The 24,186-nt window shown below is 48.0% G+C and overlaps 1 long non-coding RNA gene across 1 annotated transcript; it reads right to left on the bottom strand.

Moving 5' to 3' along the window:
• Positions 1 to 421: 421 nt before the first annotated feature.
• LOC144772404 (uncharacterized) lies at positions 422 to 13,341 on the bottom strand. The gene is made up of 3 exons (XR_013599735.1): positions 13,180 to 13,341; positions 10,211 to 10,448; positions 422 to 1,701 (listed from the first exon to the last, which is right to left on the bottom strand). It is a non-coding gene; the product is annotated as an uncharacterized LOC144772404 (long non-coding RNA).
• Between the last annotated feature and the right edge of the window lie 10,845 nt (positions 13,342 to 24,186).

The raw sequence follows: 24,186 nt of genomic DNA, 5'->3' as shown, positions 1-24,186 counted from the left end.
GATTTGATGCTAATCTCAGCAAGAAGCACCTCCAGGAGTAGAGCCAGGAAAGAAATTTAACCCCAATGCAAAAAAGAAGTGGGACATTATTTTGAATATTTAACAAGTCACGTTTTTGGTACATGTGTATGCAGGGTGAAGTTTCAGTGTCTGTATGCATTACGGAACACGGTCACTCCCACAGAAAGCACTCATACATTATAGAAACAGCTGCTGACTGTCTGCTAACAAGGTCCTATATGGCCAGGTACGGCCTAGACCCCCTCCTCCCTTATTAATACCCAGAAAGTACCACGTTTACCACAAGAAGGAATTTTTGGAACCCCGGCTGTATTTATGAACATAAAATTTGTAAAAACTAAATTTATATACATTATTTACATAATACGCAGAAAACATTGTATTACATTGATTACATTGATACCTTATGCGCTGGGATGCCCGATGGGTAGCCATACGCTATATAAGTGCGTATTCATTCATTCATAAGTACAGATGTCAGATTGCTAACCTTAACAAATCTCTAATACATAGATATTTCTATCCGAATCAAAACATACCTTATTCAAAATAATCATAATAGCATTTACTTTTCTGCATATCCCTATTTGAGCCCACGGCAAGGTCAATAACTGGCGTCAGATCCTTACAAATTATGCTCGCCCTCCAACCGGAGGGCGCATGCGCAGAGGGCGCATTCACCGTGAGGGTACTTCCCCCCCTCACCCCCGTATGCTCTGTAGATTATCTCCATAAGGGGCCCTTGCAGGTATGCACCGTTTCCTTGCGCTATTGTGCACGTGCGGTGTGGCCAACCAGACTACTGGAAAGCGTAACTCCCACTCCCCCGCACCCATCCAGCCAACTGGCTGTAACTGCCCCTGGAGCTCTATGAGAGACCACGAGTCCCTTCCCCTTGGGCAACCCCCTTCAAGAATGGTGCCGCCCTCTAAGGACCTTAAATTTACTGCACCCCAATCATGACCATACTGCCAGAGGCCTGCATAGTTGACCGACTATCTGGCCCCCCAATGCTCACTGAAAGATCATGTCCTGTCTCCACAGCCAGCCAACCAAGCCAGCAGATTTCCCATGAAGATTTTGTTACCCAGTTTAAACAGATGGACGCCGTCTTTTAAAAAGCACGGCTCCCCTCTGATGCACCCATGGGCGATCGTTTGTAAATGCGGGGCCTTGAAAAGTCTCTCTATTTTATTATTAATCCTCCTTACCGAATGGTTCAATGCCCTCACAGACTCCCTCCCGCCACTGATATCTTGGTTCCATCTGTGACCAAACTACGGTGCACCCTAGGCATGTCCTCGCCAGCCAACCCCCTTCAGTGAGTAGGGTCTCTAACAGCCCCCTTCTACCTAGATTTACCAGATCGTTCCCTCCCAAGTGTAGGATAATAATGCTGGGGAGACCCCTTCTCCTTTCTAGCGAGTCTAACACCAAACCCCTAAATTGACTGAAGCGGAGACCCCCCTGCCCATGAAATGACAACCTAAAAACCAGCTTGCCTTGCTCTGGACTCATAATTGCCTGAAAGGAAAAAATTATTCAAGCGCCTCACGTGTGAATGACCAACCACCCAAATGACAAGAGGTCTTTGCTTGAGGGCGTGTACTTGTTCTTGCGGCGATCGATGTTGTTGCTGTGCTGACGCTAGTTTCCCCCCTGTGTGACAGGCTGGAGAAGCTGAAAATTGAGCAGAGAAGAAAAAGAAGCATCAGAACAAAGCCCATGTCATACTCATAACATATGCAGCCGCACATAGCACTTGTAACAATTGGAGGACCACCTGCCAATTCTTTGCACGTCACACCTGGGAAAACCCCTTGCTGCAGCTTCGGTGGCAGCCCCTATCCCGAATGAATGTGTTCCAAAGCAACTCGGGTCTAGACCTGCCTTCTGTACTGCCATATCCATGACTTTTTAAAATTGAAATCTCGTGAGTGGGGTACCATCAGCATGAACTAACAATGCCCCCCCCCCCTTGTCCCTGGGTCGCCGTCTCCAGAAATGCCTCCAGGTTTGTAATAGGGCAGCAAGGATGACCACATGCCTGGTGTAGCACTACCCCCTCCGACGGGCCTCCTGATTAGTTTTGGATCTCTTAATAGATATCAACAAGGAATCACCTTGGATCCTAACACGGTGAAGCTGCAGACCACCGTGTTCATCTTGTTTGTTTTTTGCCACCAGCTCCCCAATGCTAAGCACACCATAGAATGCCAATGTAAAGGTGGAGTTGAACAACAGAGCTTCCTCTGTGGTATTGCAAATATGGTGTAGAGCCTCCAGTAAAGATACTAGGAGATCCACCCCTATCTGCCGCCTTGTGTCTGGTTCAGATCCTTGTAGGCTTTGCCACCCCTTCAAAGCTTTCCTGACCGTGAAAGTATTGGTGGGATCCCCCTTACCTTTTGCCTGTGCAAAGAAAGAGATTGCTGCCACATGTTGCCTAGCAGCTGCCGCTGAGTGCCCTCCTGCAAAGCCCCCAGGTAAGCAAGAACCTCTCCTGTGTCATGCCCCTTTTCTGCCCACTCCTTTCCTAAAAAGGTGCAGTATTCCCAAAACACCCCTTCATACGCCTTCCTGGTCCTGGGTGCTAGACTAGTTGCCACGATGTTCGGTAGTTGGGGGCACCAATCTGGCAAAGTAGTTCTGGGAAGTGTGTGGGATTCTAAGCTGCATTCGGGAGGTGTGCCCTGAAAACCTGCATCTTAAAGCGAGAGAGTGCATCAGCAGCATGATTCAGTACCCATGGCACATGTTTAGCTTTAAATTGCATATTCAATCTCATGCATAACAAACTATTTCTTTCAACAAGCAGAGAATCATCTTACACCGTGCTGCTTGCTGAATGATGCATTCCACCCCTGTCATGTTATCTGACCAGAACACCACAGATTGATTACGCAATTGCTCCGTCCACACTGACAGTGCTACCCAGATGGGGAACAGCTCTAAAAAAACAATGTCATCTGTCAAGCCGCTCAGTACCCACCATGCCGGCCATCGCTGTGCCACCCACTTAGTACAGAGTATAGCGCCAAATCCCTCACTACCCACAGCGTCAGAGTAAACCCAACTCTGCGGAAGTGGTGAGCGGACCGGGCCACACTACCATGCCATTGAAGTCTTGCATGAATGCCAACCTAATCCGCATGTCCTGCCTAATCTCAGCTGACAACCTGGTGTGGTGGTGTTTCTCCTTGAGGCCTGACATGGCTTGTGAGAGGGATCGTGAGAATGGTAGTGCCATAGGATAACCCGCAAAGCAAAGTTCAGCTGTCCTACCATCTGCTGCAGCTGGTGCAAGGTGACTTTATCTTTAGCCAAGCATTGCTGCAACCCTGCCCTGAATTTAATGATCTTCTCTTCAGGCAACCGAAAACAACCCTGGAGGGAGTCTAGCTCTATCCCCAAGAACTCTATTGTTGTTGTTGGCCCAACCGTCTTCCCTGATGCCAAAGGGACCCCAAAAGCCTGCATGAGCGCACAAAATTCCTGCATCGCCCCCCCCACATTCACGGGAGCCTGGTGACCCCAAGAGAAGGAAGTCATCAAGGTAGTGCAAGACATACTGGTGCTCCGTTACCTGCCTAAAAACCCATTCCAAGAATGAACTGAACTTTTAAAGTAGGCGCAGGAGACTGAGCACCCCATGGGCATACACTTATCCATGTAAAGTTTCCCTGGAACTGGAAGCCCAGAACATGGAAATCTGATGGATGGACCGCAACAAGTGGAAATCTGACTCAATGTCTGACTTTGCCAGCAATGCGCCAGGACCCAAACACCTGAGCATCTCAACTGCTTGCAAAAGGTTGAATACTTTACGCTGCACAAGTCATCACTAATAGCATCATTCAAGGATTTCGCCCGAGGTGCAGATAGATTGTGAATCAACCTGAACTCACCCTTCTCTTTTTTAGGAACCACGCCCACAAGTAGGGGCGCATAATCCGATACGCTCGCGAAATTTGCGAATTTTCGGCAATTTCGCGATCTGCGAATCTCGCGAAATTGCCAGAAAATTCACGAATTCGCGATCGGGCGGATTTTTTTTTGGGCCCACAGGAAGCACAGTTAAGGCAGGTGCTCGAGTAGAAGCTAACTTTATAACCATTTTAGAATGGCACCGGCAAGCTGCCAGACTGCTTGCTGGCGCCATTCTAAAATGGTTACAAAGTTAGCTTCAACTCGGGGCACCTGCCTAAACTCTGTAAGTGCTTCCTGTGGGCCAAAAATTAAACCTCAACAGGAAGCACTTACAGATATAAATAAAGCAGGTGCCCGAGTTGAAGCTTAAATTCAGTAACGTTTTAATCAGCCCAAAACATTAGTGAGCACGGCTGGGCAAGTGTGCTTTAACCCCATATCTGCCGACGAAAATTATCTGTAATACCCGAGGGAGGGCTTTGCATCCCTGAGTTTCTCGAGCGCAATCCCCGTTCCTGTGACCAGGAGGCTGCTTTCTCCTCACCTGTTGCCCTGCTCGCTCTCTGACCCTTTATACACGAGGCATGTTGACACGCATAGAAGCCCCGCACCACACACTAGCGGTATCAAACGTCTTCCCGCCCTTTCCCAATTATGATGGACAGCTCACTCAAGGGACCTCTGCGCCTTTTGGAGCTGTGGCAAAGTTACAGGCACACATGGTCAGTGGAGACAAATCTTCTGGCCCTACGCAGCTGCAGTGTAGGAAAAGCACTATCATTTACCCAATGAGGTAGCACTTACTGGATTAGCCAGTAGAAAGTACTCCAGTTGAGTAGAGGTATTGCACAAAACGGTGGCATCTTTGTGGATAACTATGCAGGGCAGGATTCATTCTAGCACGAGGCTCCTGTCACAAAAATTTAACCTCAACAGGAAGCACTTACAGATATAAATAAAGCAGGTGTCCCAGTAGAATCTCAAATTCAGTAACGTTTTAATCAGCCCAAAAGCATTAGTGAGCACGGTCGGGGCTGGGCAAGTGTGCTTTAACCCCATATCTGCCGTCGAAAATTAGCTGTAATACCCGAGGGAGGTCTTTGCATCCCTGAGTTTCTCGAGTGCAATCCCCGTTCCTGTGACTAGGAGGCTGCTTTCTCCTCACCTGCTGCCCTGGTTGCTCTCTGACCCTTTATACACAAGAGGCATGTGAACACGCATAGAAGCCCCGCACCACACACTAGCGGTATCAAACGTCTTCCCGCCCTTTCCCAACTATGATGGACAGCTCACTCAAGGGACCTCTGCGCCTTTTGGCGCGGTGGCAAAGTTACAGGCACACATGGTCAGTGGAGACAAATCTTCTGGCCCTTTACGTAGCTGCAGTGTAGGAAAAGCACTATACATTTACCCAACGAGGTAGCACTTACTGATTAGCCAGTAGAAAGTACTCCAGTTGAGTAGATGGAAATCACAAAAAAATCTGCGATTTCGCAGGAAAATCCGCAAATTCGCGGACTTTTTTGCGAATTCACGGACCGCAGATCTGCAAAATTCACCCATAAATTACCCATAGCAGAACAGACAAAATTCTTTACTGAGATGCAATCAAATGGCCCTGCTATTCTACCCGGGAGCAGCTCTTTTTTAATTTTTGTTGCAGCCACACTGGGGTCAGCTCTTACTGAGAGCTGATTCTTGCATTCCGGCGTTCCTACATACTCTGGAGCGGGAATCCTAAAACTATACCTAAAACCATGTAGCAACAACCTGGCTGTTGTAGGATAAGGGCATCTATTTAACCATGGTGTCAATGCAGTAACGCTAATGGGCGAGCATGCTGTCTGCAGCGCAATACCTTTATTCCTGTTTCTTCTACCTTTATCCTTTGACTTTTTGAAACACCTGGACTCAGGGTGTGATATATTGGCACAGATAGAGCATACATGCTTGAACTTACACGTGCCTGCAGGTCTAGTGCATGTGCGCCTATTGAAATCCCAACATGTCCCTTTTCTCCACCCCCCACTGTTGGAACTAGCGGGGGAGCTGTTGCGGGGGGATGTGGCCGAAAGGGCTGAAAAGACTGGCCCTTGGCACTTCCTGAGACCCACAACCAAATTGTTCTAACCAGGTGATCATATCTATTTGATCCCAAGAGAGAGCTGGGTCAGATGCTTTTGCTCTCCTGAAACTTTTGTCATATTCTATCCACTCTACGCCACCATATTTGTCATGTGCCCCAGTGATCCTGCTCTGGTAGCACGCCATTTCTGCCTGCATATTGGGGAATCGCTCTGCCATAACTGTCATGTAAATTGAGAAGCCTCTGACCCAGTTCATCAATCAATCAATCAATCATTTGTAAAGTACACTACAAGGGTCTCAAGGTGCTGGGGGCGCTACTGATCGAACAGCCAGGTCTTGAGTATCCTCCTGAAGGTCAGCAGGTCTTGGGTCTGTCGTAGGCTCAGTGGTAGGGTGTTCCATGTCTTGGCGGCGAGGTGGGATAAGGATCTCTCACCGGTGGTTGTTCTTCGGATTCGCGGGACGGTGGCGAGTGAGAGGTCAGCAGAGCGTAGCTGGTGGTTGGGGATGTAGAAGGAGAGCCGTCTGTTGAGGTAGGCTGGGCCGGTCTTGTGGAGTGCCTTGTGTGTGTGGGTGAGGAGCTTGATGGATATCCTCTTGTTGACGGGGAGCCAGTGCAGGTTTCTCAGGTGGGGGTGATGTGGCCGTGGCGTGGTACGTCGAGAATCAGTCGTGCCGAGGCGTTTTGGATGCATTGTAGTCGTTTGGTAAGCTTGTTCAGGGCTCCCGCGTAGAGGGCGTTTCCATAGTTCAGTCTGCTGCTGACGAGGGCCTGTGTGACTGTCTTTCTTGTATCTGTCGGGATCCATCTGTAGATATTGCGGAGCATGCGGAGGGTTTTGAAGTGGGAGGAGGAGACAGCGTTGACTTGCTTGGTCATTGAGAGCGTTGAGTCGAGGATGATTCCCAGGTTGCGTGCATGGTGAGTGGGTGTCGGGGCTGCCCCCAGTGCCATCGGCCACCAGGAGTCGTCCCAGGCTGAAGGGTTGGAGCCGAGGATGAAGATCTCCATCTTGTCCGATCTCAGCTTCAGACGGCTGGTCTTCATCTAGTCGGCGATGGCCTTCATTCCTTCGTGGATGTTGGCTTTGGCGGTAATGGGGTCCTTGGTGAGGGAGAGGATCAGCTGAGTGTCGTCGGCATAGGATATTAATATGTTGAGGCCGTGCTGTCGGGCTACGTGTGCGAGCGGGGCCATGTAAATGTTGAACAGCGTCGGGCTGAGGGAGGATCCCTGGGGTACACCGCAGATGATCTTGGAGGCTTGGAACTGAATGGGGGAGGCGGAAGCTCTGGGTTCTGCCGGAAAGGAAGGAGGTGGTCCAATCCAGAGCCTTGGCGTGGAGGCGTGCGCTTAGTGTGCGGTGGCAGACGGTGTCGAAGGCAGCAGAGAGGTCTAGGAGGATGAGTGCTGTGGTCTCTCCGTTGTCCAGTAGGATCCTGATGTCGTCGGTGGCGGCGATGAGGGCAGTCTCAGTGCTGTGGTTGCTGCGGAACCCTGACTGGGAAGGGTCCAGTATTCTGTTTTCTTCGAGGTATCGGGTTAGATGACTGTTGATGGTTTTCTCAATTACCTTGGCCAGGAAGGGGAGCAGAGAGATTGGCCGGAAGTTCTTGAGGTCTCTTGGGTCTGCCTTAGGTTTTTTGAGTAGGGCGTTGATCTCGGCGTGTTTCCAGATCTCTGGAAAGGTCGTGGTCTCGAGGGAGAGCTTGATGACGTTGCGCAGGTGGGGTACGATGGAGCTGCTTGCTCTGTCGAAGACGTGGTGCGGGAATGGGTCTGACGGAGAGCCGGAGTGGATTGTGTGCATGGTCTTGATGGTATCATCGATGCTTACGCTGGCCCAGGTTAGCAGGGGGTCATAGTCGATGGTGTGTGGAGGGTCTGTTGTGTTGATGTCTGTTCTAGCTGTCTGGGTGTTGAAGCTGTTGTGGATGTCTGCTATCTTGTGGTGGAAGAAGGTAGCAAGGGAGTTGCACAGGGCTTGCAACGGCGGGATGTCGTTGGTGTTGGAGCTGGGGTTGGAGAGTTCCTTCACGATGTTGAAGAGCTCCTTGATATTGTGTGCATTGTTGTCGAGGCGGTCTTTGAAGGAGGTCCTCTTGGCCGCCCTGATGAGGTGGTGGTGGCGTCCTTGTGTGCTGCGTCTCCTCTATCCTAAACTTTAGTAATTCCCTTGTCCACTCCCTAGGGAGCATCCAATCCTTTTTCTTCTTGGCTTCTTCCCTTTCAGTTTCATCAAGCAGCAAAGAGAACATACTGATATAGCTCCCTTTCCAAATCTTTTCTTTTATTCCTGCGTGACATGTCTTGCCAAGTGTTCCCTAGGGGTGCGAGCTTCCCCCACACCTAACACAGGCAACGTCTGCTGCTTACCTAATGGAGCTGCCCCATTTGGCTTCGTCAGCTTCTCCTTCTCAACGTCCACACGCTGGTTGTTTGGTGGTATTTCCTTGTTGGTCTCCACCGGATTAACCCCACCCATTGGGGTGACAGGGGATGGTGCACTAAGCCCCTCTCCTGGTTTATCCCCAGATACCCAACCCAACTGAGCCACTATCCCCCTAGCTTTAGTGATTAAGTCTTCCCTGTTAACAGACGTTCCAGCTGCTGGAGACCAGTTCCCCACTTTCTCCAACCAGGGGAGGATTGCTTGTAAATTGGACACCAAATCATGAGGCACTGGGCCCCCCCGGGGGGGCAACTGGGGGCTGTGGGCTGCAACCCATGAGGACCCCACCCATAGGGGCAACTGGGGCCTGTGGGCTAATACATGTGGATGCCCCATCCATAGGGGGTACTGGGGCCTGTGGGCTACTACCCATGGGGACCCCACCCGCGGAGGGATCTGGGGCCTGTGGGTTACCACCACTTGGTGCTGGCTGCCCATCTGTCCCTGACGGAGGGACAGTCGCGGATGGACTTGGCTCCCCCTTCCTACCTAGGGCAGGGGGCTGACCCAGGGGCCACTGGTATAACAGGTTCATGCACCACCCCTTTCTTGGCTCTATTCTTTTTGGTAACGGCCACCTTGTGGGCCACCGGAGCTCGCCTAGGCTTTTTCCCCACCCCTTCCTGCCCGTTTACCTTTTATCTGAGATCTGCAAGAGCCTGCCCCATCTCATCAACTTCCTTCCATCTACCCTCCATATTAACCATTTTTTGCATCATAGCTTCCATCAAATTCTCCATGCGAGAACACTTTTCACCCTGATTTGCCTTACTGGCCATTATCCTTACTCAAATACTGCAAGATTGTTACTGTAATGTGTTAGCAGCTACACCAAATAACACAATGCCCTCAGCCAACTGAAAAGGCACCCATGGCAGTCTACTCTAGCACACTCCACTGTACAGCACGGCCTGGGACTCTGCTCTGGCCCTTTACCTTATAATGTAGGAGGTACACCACCGGCCATAAGCATCCACGCCACCAGAGCCACCCACACTGACTAGTCCAGTGGGTCAGGTAAGTATTCTCGAACCCACTTGGCCCCCGGGAGCTCCAGAATGCCGGCCTGTCCGTATCCCCTTCAAGGTCCTCCTATGTACTGCAAGTCCAGAAAGGAACTGTCCTAACACCCAACTGTTTTACCAGTTGTCGATCCGCGAAAGACTCTTGTTTCAGGAACACAAAGCAAATTAAGTGAAGCCCCTAATCGAGGCTGACATTGGAAATCACAACTTTTAGAGTACAAGTGGGAGGCCTCAAGTACTAGGCCAGAGTGACCTATTAATGTTTAATATTTCCAAGCTGTAACCGCGCTGCCCCACTGCAAACCAACTTGTTTCTTACCCCACGAAATACACAAGGCGTACTACACAAAACTTTCTGCAGATTTGTATGTAATGGGCAGCCCTAGCCCCTTGCTGTGATCGCTCAATTCCTGCGCTGACCACCGCACCACAGGACTGCCTCTACCTCTGTGCTCGGGGATTCCTCCCAGCAGGCAGCCCCGTACACGCGGCACCCTGCTGCAACAATTATGCTGGTCGCGATCGTGCAATTGCTGCGCTGTTTCCGAATCACAAGACTGCCCTCGTAAACAATCCCCCCCAGATGGGAGTCCCTCAGCACACTACGTGTTATAATAATGCCACGCTTTTGGCTCCCAACACGCAGCACTCTAATAGAGGCGCTCGCGACCCAAGACGAAACGGGAGTCGAACCTGCAGAGTTGAAGGGGGTTGTGTGACTTGGCTAAGCAGGGTGGGCCCTAAAGCAATACCGCTTTCTTTGTAGGCAACAGCTGCTCAACGAGTCCCTGTCACTCCTTGATGCGCCGAGTCCCGGGTCCCGAAGGCCACCTCAACGCGAGGCCGTCCGAGTCTTCAAAACCGCCAGAGTCTCCAAACCACCGCCTCTGTCGATGACACGGCCCAATCAATCTCCAGAACCGAGCTCAACCTAAAAAAAGACAAAGAGAAATTAAAAACACAGCCTCCTAGCGAAGCTGGTGTCGCATATGGCAGGCTGTGAGAGCGGCGAGCAAAAAGGCAGACTCCGCCGCTCCCCAGCCTTTTATTACCCCCCAGACTCTAGGCCAGACCGGTTCTTACCGGCCTTGTGTTGGTCAAACGCGCAACCCGGAAGTGATTGTAATCACTTCTGGGGCTTGCACCTTAACCCCGACCAATTGTAGGCGAGGCGCGCCTGTTGCGTCATCATTGCGCGCGACTGGCTCTCCCCTGTGTGTTCACTGGGTCCGGCATGACCACCATACCTTTGGCGTGGCCGATTCCGGCCCCGGCTTTCTAGTTTCACAGGTATGCGCAAGAATAAGTGCCTGTAAAAAAGTATATCTTGCTGAGTAAACTATTGTTGTTTGAATTTATTTTCTAAAAATGCTTTGTGTGAAGTATTGATGAAAAGTAATCAAATATTTTGATTAAACCTTCTCTTCCCTTTCTACAATAACAATGTAGACAATAGTGTGTCTTCCACTTGCCGTGTGTGATATGGTGGAGGTGTGCTTTGAATAAGATGACACCACATTCATGACATTTGTGGCTTGTTGTACCAGTCATTTTAACTTGATTTCACATTAGAAAGAGTTTAGCACCGTGACTCGAAAGGCCCTGAGAGCCTGATGTATCAAAGATTATTAGCATGACCCAATTTATTTATGCACATAACATGATGACATTCAAGATCAATGTTTCCCAAATGTTTTAGAACCACGACTCACTCTTTAGCATGACTAATTTTCTCGACCCAGCTTGCTTTAATGGACATAAGGTGGGTGATTTGTTTAATGTGACTAAAGCATCCTGTGGTAGCACACTGTTATTTACAGACAGCACAGTTCCCATTAAAATTTGCACTCAATTTGCACATACAGTTTTACTGATAAAACTAAATTGCACAATAATGTTCGTAAATCATGTTTCAATGAATATTTATCATTTGTGCCTCACCAAGAAAAAGTGTCTTGATTTGTTTTGATCCTATTAAAACATTTATTTTCATCACACTTCAGAATTACGAAAAAATGTGCTTCATTTTTTTGCTTTTCCAACTGCTGAAGAGTACAGTTTATTTACAGGAACTGATATTTTGTTGTTTTTAACACCAATTGACATCACATGCCCTGTCACAATTGCTGTACCCCAGCAAGATTGCGATATAATTCATTTTACTATTCTTGCTACTGCAAAGTGAGAGGAGTTTGCTAATACCAGTCCCCAAGTTAAAAAAAAACATGCCCAAATTTGTCAGAAGACATAGACTGACATTTGACCTATGTCACTGTCACTGAAGCGCAGCAAACGTGACATGATACATACAGAAGTTAAAGGCATCTTTATTTATTGTTTGACCCACAAAAAATCGACTCATCACCCACTAGTGGGTCGTGACCCATTGTTTGGGAAACAGTGTTCTAGATGTTCAGTTTGGGAAACACTGTTGTAAATGTTGCTGTCATGTTGTATCAGCTGTCTTGAGTTTACCAAATGGGAATGAAAGGAGAAATAAAACTGGAAAAAAAACACCTTTAGGGCAGTAAAGCCACAGAAAAGAACTACAAAGTAGATTTTATTGTATTTATTTAACAGGCTTATTAAAGCATCACATGCCCCTAAAGCTGAACGGCACACTGTACAGAAATGTCCATATAAAAACAAGAACATTTAAAATATTAGAAAAATGTACTAGTGGGTTAAAAACATACAATTTCAAATCAATAAAATTATGAAGCAGACAAGTACCACAACAAACAGACTCTGGGAATGCTGATCTGTATGAGTAACTTTACTGTTATTTTTTAAGAACACCAGTGTGGAAGCTAGCCGAACTGCTAAGACTTGAACCCATCACATGCCATGGCTTTGAACCATATAGGGATTTCCAAAACTTAAGTTATTCCGACTTTTTGCACCTCTTCCGTTGGCATAGATTTTACGGTTGTTGGACAGGTACTTCTATTACCTAGGAAAGTGACGTGGCAGAGCTGCAAAGAAATACACAGGTGCAGCAGAAGCTAAGGCAACTGAAAACAAGCAATGGCAATGACAATTGCATTGCATTTTGAAAAGCAAAAAGGTTCTCTCAAGCTTCAATAAGACAAAGAGAACAACAATGATATATTTTAATGGTTGTTTATACAAAGAAACACACACACACGTGCACGCAGCACGCACGCACACACCCAGCCCCCCCCCTAATGGCATAGGCATCAGTGGTACAGGAATCCCCAATCACAAAGAAAATGAACAACATGAGTGTCAGCAATGAAAAGTTTCCCAGCGCACACAGTATACCTGCACACTAATTTTATTTACCCACCACTTCTGACCCAGTTCCCACAACAAACATAGATTGGAGAAACATTTCTAGCAGATAGCAGAGCCTGATTTATTCGGTTTAAAAACAAACCATAAGATCAAATCATGAGATAGAAACAGATAAAAAAACAAAACTGCATAAAATAATCACAATCAATCAGGTACGCAGCAGAAAATCACAAGGTACATACAATGTTGACAATAAATAGAGAAAAGTAATTAAAACCTTAATTGAAATCAATTTAAAGTCCTTTTCAGGACAACAGAAAACATGCCAACAAATTAAATCTATTTCCCAACTAATCTCCTGCACTTTATACCATTGCAATAAGTCTATGGATGGTGATACATACCTCAACTGCAGCAACTGTACATATTCCATGGTCTCTTTACATTTCCTGATGCATGATTGCCCCAGGAGCGGTATTAGGATCCAAGCTCTTTGATCCTTATACAGATCACAAAAACATCATATGGATTTGTGATTGCTGGGAAGTTGGATCACAAGGACAAATCATGAGCTAGAAACAGATAAAAAAACAAAACTGCATAAAATAATCACAATCACTCAGGTAAGCAGCAGACTATCACAAGGTACATACAATTTTAACATTAAGTAGAGAAAGGTAATTAAAACCTTAATTGAAATCAATTTAAATTGCTTTTCAGGACAACAGAAAACATGCCAACAAATTAATTCTATTTCCCAACTAATCTCCTGCACTTTATGCCCCATGCAATAAGTCTATGGATAGTGATACATACCTCAACTGCAGCAACTGTACATATTCCATGGTCTCTTTACATTTCCTGATGCCTGATTGCCCCAGGAGCGGTTTTAGGATCCAAGCTCTTTGATCCTTATACAGATCACAAAAACATCATATGGATTTGTGATTGTTGGGAAGTTGGATCACAAGGACACAGGCCAAGTATTTGTCAACATATACATGGGAATGATAGGACACCAGCTAATATAGGCCTAAATCTTATTAAATACAATCTTTGATGGCTTGTCATCATCAGCAAATATTACTCAATGCCGGGAGTTGTACATAGAGGGAGATATGCGCCATCACACTCTTCTTTAGTTTGCCCTCTTGCCTCCAAGCTGCTATTGATCCTATTAGTTCAGTACTATTGACCTCAGTGATTGAGCAATGCCAATCAGATTTGCAAATAATTTCATTCTTTTGATGTCTTGCAGCTTATTTTTAATGTATGACAGCCATTTAATTTATTTTACTCCTGCAAGAGTCATACAGTCAGTAATGACTGCTTGTGTTAGCACTGCTCCTGGTCTAGAGCAGGTTGAAAGCCATATCATAGTGGGCACCAACCTTACAGTGTCTCCCACATAGCGTAACCCCAGTTCTTCGTGTGCTATCCTATCATGGAGGGAACATTGGGTGGGAGTGATAATACCCTGCTCAAAAATTAGTTTTCACTAATTTGGAGCAAAGTGTTATCAGTACATGCCCACAACCCAGTACAGGTCTAGCTTTGTATATGGTAGCACCTGTGCCTAAAGGCATTAATCCTAACTTCGCAGAAAATATGAAAACAGATGCTACAGCTTGTTCAAATTGAGTACCTATCACCTTTCTCAAATTGTTACATGTACTTGATTAGTCAGCTAGGGCCTCTAGATGAATGAATGCCGGTATGCATTTAAGGCATGTAGCATTGATATAAAAACAGAGCTACCCTACTCCGAGGACTGCCAAAGATCACAGCAAAGGACTTAGTTTTATTTATGGAGAGGCCGAACCAGACTTAAAAGCTATAAAAAGAATTCAAAAGCTCCTGAAGACCCTCCCCGTTCTTACCATGAGCATGCAATCCTCTGTGTACATTAGGACAGGTAACTGCCGGGACCCCATCCTAGGTGGATCAGCTGCTGCATCCAAAAGGGCACCATCTAAGTCATTAATGTAGCGACTGAAAAGGAACAGGGCTAGCAGACATAGCTGTCTGACCCCCTTCCTAATTTTTATAGAAGGAGTGCATTCTCAATTAGTGCCATACTTAATGCTAACTTCTTAGTCTGCATGCAGCTGGGAGAGGAGATGGATGACTTTTAGATTGGCACCTTTTTCTATTAATAATATCCAAAGCTTAACCCAGAGATGTTATGAAAGGATGCACTTAGGTCCATAAATGCTCAAAAGAGCCACAGCCACATACTTACTACTAATATATGCACATTTAGACACTGTTCAACAGTACCCAGTCCCCTCCTAAAACCATATTTAGCCATAGTTAAAATATGCTTCTTATTTGCCCATGTCTCAAGATGATCCAACAAAATTCTGCCCAACACCTTAGCTGTGGAATCAATTAAGGATATGGGTCAATAACATTGGGGATCACTCCTATACCCCATTTTAAAAATTCGTAAAATGATTTCCCTAGACCAGGGCTTAAGTGGATCAGAAAATACAGCACTTCGGAGCACATTTACCAGTATTCGAGCCCATAGTCCTGGATTATCTTTAAATAAATTGACTGGGACCCCATTCACTCCAGGAGGCAGATCTACAAGAAAGTGCTGCAGCACGGCACCGCAAGCCCTATGGCTGTGCCACGCTGCAGCACTTTTAAAGCACAGGAATGCCACATATCTACAATGATATGTCGCATTCCTGTGCTCTCCCCTGCGCTTGCGCAGAAACAGCTGCCATAAGGCTGGGCAGGCACCCTTGCACCATGGTGCAAGGATGCCTGTGCCATGGGGAGATTGCTTTTGTGAAGGAAGGGGTCCCTTCCTGCACAAAAGCAATCACTGCAGGAATTTTCCTCTTTCAATGCGTGCTGTAGAAAGCAGCACGCATTGAAAGAGGAAAAAACGAGGAGAAATGAACACATTTCTCCTCGTTTCGCTTGGCTACGCCACCCCTATGGTTGCGCAGCAAACTGACGCATTTACAGGTTTACGATTTCTCGTAAATCTGGAAATCCATCAGTGGACAAGGGTGTTGCGTGGGAACACCCACAGCAACAAACATGTCCCGCCCCTAACACGCAAAGTGTTGCGTGAACTGGGGCGATATTTACAGGAACAGGTTAAGTCACTCAGGGTGACTTTACCTGTTCTTGTAAATATCCCTTAGCAGGCTGCGCCATCGGTGCGCCGCGTCACGCAACGTGATGCACCGGCGGCGCATGGGGCTTTCTAAATTTGCCCCCAGGTGTTTTTTTTTTTTAAATAGTTTTTATTGTCATTAAGTAACACATAGGCAATATTGACAGTAATCAGGTCCTCGTATAGCATGTTCAGATTACACAGTTTCAATAATAGTATCCTTACAATTTCAATCGTACATTGTATATCTCGTAACATTTCCCTCAATACCTACTTCTCCTCCACATTCTCTCCTTTACTCTGATTCCTCATCTGAACTATCAACATCCGTATCAGTATCTGGCAGTGGATCACATATGTCACCCCGAAAGGCATTCAAAGCCGCCCAGACTTTAGTCCATTTCCGGGGGCTTCCTCTCGTTGCGTATACCGTCCGTTCTGCGATCATAGCCAGATCCATGTCTCTACACCAGACTGTCAAGGATGGCAACTCCGCTGCCCCCCACTTCTGCGCTATATTCCTTTTAGTAATCATGAGGCCCAACGTGACCCATATCTGTCCGTGGCGTGAAACATCATTCGGTTCCCATACATTGAGTAAGCATCTACGTGGTTCCGGTAGGAGTGAAACCTCTACCGTCTGTGATATAGTACGTAATACCTTGCGCCAGTAGTCTGCTATCCTGAGCATTCCCATATGGTATGTATGAAGGTACCTTCTTCCCCGCATCCTCTAAGGCAGTATGGGTGTTGTGCCCTTTGCAATTTATGTAATACGGTTCTGGTGTAATATATTCAATGCAGGATTTAAATTTGCACTAACCGTAGCTTGACGGGGATTCCCACCTCTCTGGGCGATGCCAGGGCTTCCTGACACTCAGTGTCGTCCATGTACCCCACCTCTGTCACCCATTTGCCCCTTAGTGTAACTGTCGGGTCTGGTAGATTATTAAGCAATTTCCTATATGTAAGTGATGTGGCGCGTTTATGCATGTGATCTGTTAATAGCCGGTCTTCTAGTGGGGAAGCTTCAGGGACTTTGGTATCCGGTGGGATCACTGCCAGTAAGGCATGTCGTACTTGCACGTACCTATATGTCTCAGTCGCACCTAGGTCATATTGTTGCTGAAGTTGGGCAAATGGCACCACCGTCCCTTTGTCCCACAAATCCCCGACCGTGGAGATGCCTATCATGTCCCATTGCGTGAACCCCTTACTGTGTCGCAGGTAACCTAATTTAGGAGTGTCCCAGAGCGGGGTGAGTTTAGTTACAATCCCTCTCCATCCCAACTTTGCCTGCGCCTTGTACCATAACATGGCCGTATGTTTCATGGGCCCCTCTAATTTCGGTGTCAACCCTTTGTTGTAAAGTGCGGCTAGCAAGTTATTTGTACCCAACTGAGCCCTATCTGCCCTATACGCTGGATCGGCCTGGGGAGCATGAATCCATTGGTTGATGACCTTAAGCTGTGCCACCCAATAGTATAATTGTATGTCTGGGAGTGCGATCCCGCCCTCGTACCAGCTTTTGTGTAATTTCGCCTGTGCTATGCGCGCCGGCCGGTTGCCTCAAAGAAGTATCGAAACTTGTGCCACGATCTGCTTGAAGTATCGGGGTGGGACCGGGAAGGGTGTGTTGTCAAGGGCATAGAGAAATCGCGGCAGAGCCATCATTTTATATAATGCCGCCTTTCCCAGGAGCGTAAGGGGTAACGATGCCCAATGTGTCACATCGCGTTTTAAGCGTTCCAGAGGTGGCGCCAGGTTTTTAGCGAAAAATTCAGTTGCCTCTTGCGTAATATGGATTCCTAAGTATTTAAAGGAACTTTCAGCCACTATAAGTGGGCAGTCAATGGGGAGCGATGGTTCCGGCCCCTTCAGGATGAAGAGGACCGACTTAGTCCAGTTTATTGTGTACCCTGACACTTTCCTGAGGGTGTCGCAAATACGAAGAAGTTCTGGTATACCGTGTTCTGGATCTAGAAGGTATATTAGTATATCGTCGGCATAGAGGGAGATACGGTCCTCCCAGCCTTCCCTCCAACGGATTCCCTTCAATAATGGGGTCATTCTGAGCAATGTTGCTAGAGGCTCCAGCACCAGAGCGAACAGGAGCGGCGACAGAGGGCACCCCTGTTGTGTCCCTCTTGCCAACGATATGTCGTCCGATATGTGTCCATTGGCCGTAACTCGAGCCAAGGGCTTCATGTAGAGGAGTCGTACCCATGCACAAAAGTTAGGGCCAAATCCCATATTCGAGAGGACCGCAAAGAGGTATTTCCATTCCACCATATCGAAGGCCATCTTCGCATCCAAAGACAAGATGACTGCTGGTTCTGATAGGGATGGGACCCTTGCCAGTGCCCCTGTACTCGTCTCAGGTTTAGGGGCTTGTTCCTATTGGGCATAAAGCCCGACTGTTCTAGGTGTATTAAGTGCACAAGGTGGGTTACCAATCTGTTTGCTAATAACTTTGCTAGAATTTTGGCTTCAGCATTTAATAGGGAAATGGGGCGGTATGAGGTGCATTCGGTTGGGAATTTACCCGGCTTTGGGATTGCTACTATTGTCGCTATACGTTGGTCCAACGGTAACTCTCCCCTTTCCAGGCTCTCGACATACATTGCTAATAGATGCGGGCTCACAGTTTCAGACATTTGTTTGTACCACTCTATTGGGATCCCGTTGGGTCCCACTGCTTTACCCGATTGTATCGAACGAATTGCGATTTGCACTTCGTCCACTGTTAGGTCCGCTTCTAACTCTAAGAAAGCTTCCGGTGCCAATGCTGGCATCTCTATATTCACGAGTGAAACCTCCACCTCCTCCTCCGTCACTTCCAAAGTCGGAGTATAAACATCCCGGAAATACTCTGCCAGTATGTGCACAATGTCTTCCGGTAGCGTGTGGAGCAGCCCTTCCCTCGTCCGTAGTTGTTGTATACCCCTAGGGCCAGACTCTCTCCTATCTAGCCAGGCCAACATTTTACCCGCTTTGTCACCTACATCATATATTTTATGCTTTGTCGCTGCAAGTCTATCTATTGTCTGCTTTTGTAAGTAGTCCCTGTGTTGCTGTTGTCTGAGGTGCAGTGTGTGTGCCTTATCCGGCGAGGGGTCCGCTGAGTGATCAGTATCGGCTGCTTGTAATGCCAACTCTAACTCCAGCAGCTCCTTCTGTTTTGCCCGTTTGTGACCTGTAATGGAGGCAATTGCCTGGCCCCTGAGGACAGTTTTGTATGCTTCCCACACTATGGACGGCGATGCCACCGATGTCGTGTTTTCCGCAAAGAAGTGTTTCGTGGCCCTACGGAGCTCTTTTTTAATAGCTGGAACCTTGAGATAGCCAGAGTAAATAGGGTAGATCCGCCGGCGGGATTTCTACCGACAGGAGAGGGTTAACAACACCAGGGAATGGTCTGAAATGCCCCTGGGCTTGATTCCTACTTCTATAACGTTTTGGAGTCTAGCGCCTAGCATCAAAAAATAATCCAATCGGGACAGACTGTTATGGACTGTGGAGTGATACGTATATTGACAATCTGTAGGGTGTATGTGCCTCCATACATCTACCAGCCCCATTGCCTCTATGAAACTCCGAAAATGGGAGGGTCCGGGTGTTTGGGATCGAGCCGGGAACTTGTCTATGGTGTAGTCTAGTATTGCGTTGAAGTCCCCCCAATGACAAGGTCTCCCTCCGGTAGGGTGAGAAGGAACTCGCTGAGCGCCGGGAATGCCACCGAGTGAAGTGCCGGTGGGATGTATACTGACACAACATTAAGGAGTCTCCCTTCCCATTGGCCATGTAGCACTGCGAACCTACCCTGGTCATCTACCCTAGTCTGCAGAACTATGAGTGGGGACGTTTTCCTCACTAGAATTCCTGCCCCCCTGGATCCCGAGGAGAACTCAGAATGCACCACCGTTTTATAGCTCCGTCTATCTAACGCCTTGCATGCCGCCCCTGTGAGGTGTGTTTCCTGTAATAGCGCTATCGCGGGGCCCTGCCGTTTCAGAGCCTGCAGAACCAGTCCCCTCTTTATCTTATCCCCCAACCCTCTCACGTTCCAAGTCAGAACCCTGTTGGGGGCGACTGGTGCCTCTTGTGATGCAGCTTGGGCGCTATCAAACTGTGAGTTCACTGCCATGAGTGTAGTGCGTAGGCATCAGGAACTGCGTCCCATCCAGCTCAATTAAAGACCTGCTATTCCTTTGAGTCTCTGATTCACTATTATTACCCATACAAACAATAACAATTTGAAACAAACACCAAACTTCCCCCCCCACTATCCTCCCTCCCCTCCCTGCCTCCCTGCTTAACGGACTCACAACTGCCCGCCACCCCAACTCAGCAGAGTGCTTCATTCCAACCCCACCCAGAGTACTTGCGTGATGGGGGTAAAGAGTTCGGAGGAGGTTCCAGTCCTTCCACCCCTCCAGGGCTGACGTCAGTCCAGTGTCTAAGGCGGTACCGTCACAGCATTACAGTTATGGGGGCTTTTCCCCGAGTGCCATGTGGGCCCACAGTTGTACCCTTGTCTGCTCTCCTCCACTTCCGATCTCGGCGAGCTGTCCGTTTCTTGTCGCTGCAGTGCTTGGCTGTTTGGTAGGTCTTCCGCCTCTCGGCGTTGGCGGTCCCTGTTCCCACGGCGGGGTTTCTCCACCCGTCTCCATCCTTCAAGCCAGTCATAAGCCGCTTCCGGAGTGTCAATAAACCATGTCTTGCCCTCGGCCACCACCCTGAGCCTCGCAGGAAACAGCATTGAATATGGCAATTCTTGGGCACGCAATTCCTTTTTCACTTCTAGAAAACCCCTTCTGCACCGGGAGACCGCTGCTGTGTAGTCCGGGAAATAGGCCACCATCGAATTATGGAAACGGATCGGTGGCGAAACTCTCGCCGTTTGCAATATGGCGTCCCTATCCCGGAAATTGAAGAGTCCCGCAAGCACCGGTCTGGGTGGTGCTCCCGGTTTTGATTTTCCACCCGGGACCCTATGAGCTCTTTCCACCCAAAAAAAAACTCGATAGTCCCTTGGGTTGTAGCCTCGTTTTTATCAGTTCTTCAACATATAGATCCATAGCTTGGGTTCCTTCACTTTCCGGTATGCCAATAATGCGCACGTTGTTCCTTCGGGAGCGCCCTTCCTGATCATCAAGCTTTTCTGTCAACAGTTTGTTTTCCGCCTCCAGTCTAGTTATTGCTCTCTGTATCTCCGCGGTATCCGTTGCTAAGGATTTAGTAACTATCTCGACTTCCTTCATCCTGTCTGCCATTTTATGGAAGTCCGCACGCAGCAGAGCAACGCCGGTCGATATCGTTCCCACCATGGCCTGGACACTCGAAAGCGCTGCCATTATGTCTTCCAGAGTCACTTTTTTTGCCCCATCGCCCTCCGACCCCTTACCCGAGGATGCGCGTCCCTCAGGGAGTGACGGAAAGCCCTTCTCATAGGCATATTTGTCTAGTTTGGCTTGTACTGCCTGAGTCCTTGGGCCCCTGCTCGACATGTCCTCCTCACCGGCTGGGTGTGTACTTCAACTGGATGTTATGCGTCGCGCTGTGGGGTACAGGGCCTGTGACTTGCTGAAGCGTTGATCTCCTTAGATGCGCAGCCGCCGGGGAGCGTTGCTGAAATGTATGAAAGCACCTTTGCCACTGGGCGCCCGAGACCTCGCGATCTGCGGCCTACCTATGCAACTGGCGTGACTTTTACGGTGTGCCTCAGTGCCTGCATTCGCCGTAGTGCACCTTTTGCCCCCACTGGTCTGCCCCCGAGGCCCCCTCTGGTCCAACTACAGTCTCTGCGCGGTCCACCATGGCCACGCTCTCACCACCACACGGGGGGGGTTCAGGAGCCAAGAGGGGGACAGTCGTTCGCCGCACCCATCTTCATTGCTATAAGGCCTGTTGGTTGCGTTGCCCCTAGGGAAGTATTCAGGTTCCCCAGTACACACCGATGCAGTGCGTGTAGTGTAGCGCCGGGTAACACTTGCCTCGATCCGTCGCTTCTCTGTCTCCGCTATGGGCTTTTACCCACTGTGGTCCCCGGCTCCTGCCCGGACACTAGGCCGCCACCGGCCGTGTCAAATTCCTGCACTCGTGATCTAGGAGGGGATAATTGTCCGCATCACCTACTCAGTTTGTACAGGATGTGTTCGTCCCTCGCCGGGCAATCCATCAGTACTCACTGCGTTTCACTGTTTCCCCCTCCGGGGCCTCTGCACGCTGCTGCTGCTCCCCCCACTGCACGTCCCCAGCCGCCGGCTATCGCGGAGTCTTCAGGGAGAGATCTAGGCTCTGCCACACACGCCGGTGTAGCGCGTGTGCTGTTGCTTATGGTCACTCTTGCCCAGCCTCGTTGCCACTCTGTCACTGTTCTGGGCCTCTATGTACTGTGGGCCCCTGCTTCTGTACGGATGTTAGGCCGCCACTGGCCCTGCTCGAGTTCAGCCGCTGTCCGCCGTCGAATTTTTCCCGGAGTGCCGCTGCTCAGCACCGCCTGGTCCGGACCTCTGTTCCGGCCCTTGGAGCATTGTGGTACACCGGATAAGTGGTCGGATAGTTGCAACGGGCTTCACCGTCCCCGGAGCTCTTCGACTACGCAGCCATCTTGCTTGGCTGTTAGCCACGCCCCCCCGCCCCCAGGTGTTTTATTACTAGGGAATCTTTTCAAGGTAGAAATGATATCTTCAACAGAAATTATCAGTTCACCCTCAAGCTCTCAAGGTAGGGCCTCCCTTGTGACCTTATATTCAAAATAGTCCTGCTCATTAGTGTCATACAGTTTAGAATAGTGTTCCGCCCAAAGATGCTCCTGAATGGTTGTGTCTAGATTACATTCATTATATATTTTTCATTATTCAGTATTTTTATAAGTCTCTTTTTTTGGGAAATTAGAAAAGATATAAAATATGTTACATATATAAAGTCATTTGATAAAAATACAGAAACCAAATTACAAAAATCTAATCATGGGAACAGTCCAGACTGAACTGCCAAGCCATGTCTTCCCTGGATCGGAATCAAGCATCCTAGGACCGGTTTCTGGCTACCAGCCGTCTTCAGCCAGGATAGCTTGACTGGGGGTGAATGTTTTGCCATTGTGCAACATTCCGTCTATCATCTTGTGTGTTTTGCTGTTCACCCGATGTGGGAAGGGTATGCCCAGACGTGGGTCCCTTGCTCACTAAGCCACTGGAGTCAAGCTATCCTGGCTGAAGACGGCTGATAGCCAGAAACCGGTCCTATGATGCTTGATTCCGGTCCAGGTAAGACATGGCTTGGCAGTTCGGGCTGGACTGTTCCCATGATTAGATTTTTGTAATGTGGTTTCTGTATTTTTATCAAATGAATTTATATATGTAACATATTTTATATCTTTTCTAATTTCCAAAAAAGAGACTTATAAAAATACTGAATAATGAAAAATAAAGAATGAAATTTAATTGAGCTGTTCTTTGGGTGGAAATTTTTCAATATTGTGGAACTTTGGTCCTATTTTTATTATGGTCTGGGGGCTTCCCTTACATGTTGTTTAATAATTGCAGTACAGGCATCAAATAAGAATACAAAACAAAACATATATCAAATAGGAATACCAAATAAAACGGTTTCAAACAAAAGGGGTCAACAAAGAATAAGACAATAACTGATACATAGTGAATTAGGAGGGGAGCAAATGATTAGTAAAAGAAGAATAGCACCCAGCTCAGGGCTTAAAGGTGTAAGTCCGTGGATTAGAGCAGACGCTTCAAAACCCCTTTAAGGTAAGAACTTGTTCATAAGGAATCTTTTTACTTACAATTTGAAAGCAACCTTGGAGGAGATGCTATGTATTTCCGGTGGGAGAGAGTTCCAGATCTTCGGAGCAGAGCTGGAGAAACCTCAGTGCCACGTTCTCTTTTTGCAAAAGATCTGTGGTTTCAGGAGGAAAGAGTTAGCACTCCTTAAAGGTCTATCGCCTCTGGATAATTCTTGCTTTTGCGCTAGATAACTGGAGGTTTTGTAATGGAGGGCTTTGTTATGGTATGTTATGTTATATATGGGTCTTGTATAGCGCAACGGCTACTCCAAAGGAGTGTCCCGGCGCTTTTGTGCTCCAGACCCAGAAAAGAGACTTAGGGCCCGATGTAGGTAAAATAGATTTACCGATTTTTAATTACCGAATCATACCGATTCGGTAATTAAAAATCGGTAAATCTAAGGGGTTGAGATGTAGGAACATCCAGATGTTCCTGCTACCGAATCGGTAAAAATCTGTATTTACCGATTC

This window comes from Lissotriton helveticus, chromosome 1_1, assembly GCF_964261635.1.
Source record: "Lissotriton helveticus chromosome 1_1, aLisHel1.1, whole genome shotgun sequence".
Classification (NCBI taxonomy): Eukaryota; Metazoa; Chordata; class Amphibia; order Caudata; family Salamandridae; genus Lissotriton; species Lissotriton helveticus.
Note: the sequence above shows the minus strand (reverse complement) of the source record. Positions and strands in the feature narration are given on the sequence as shown.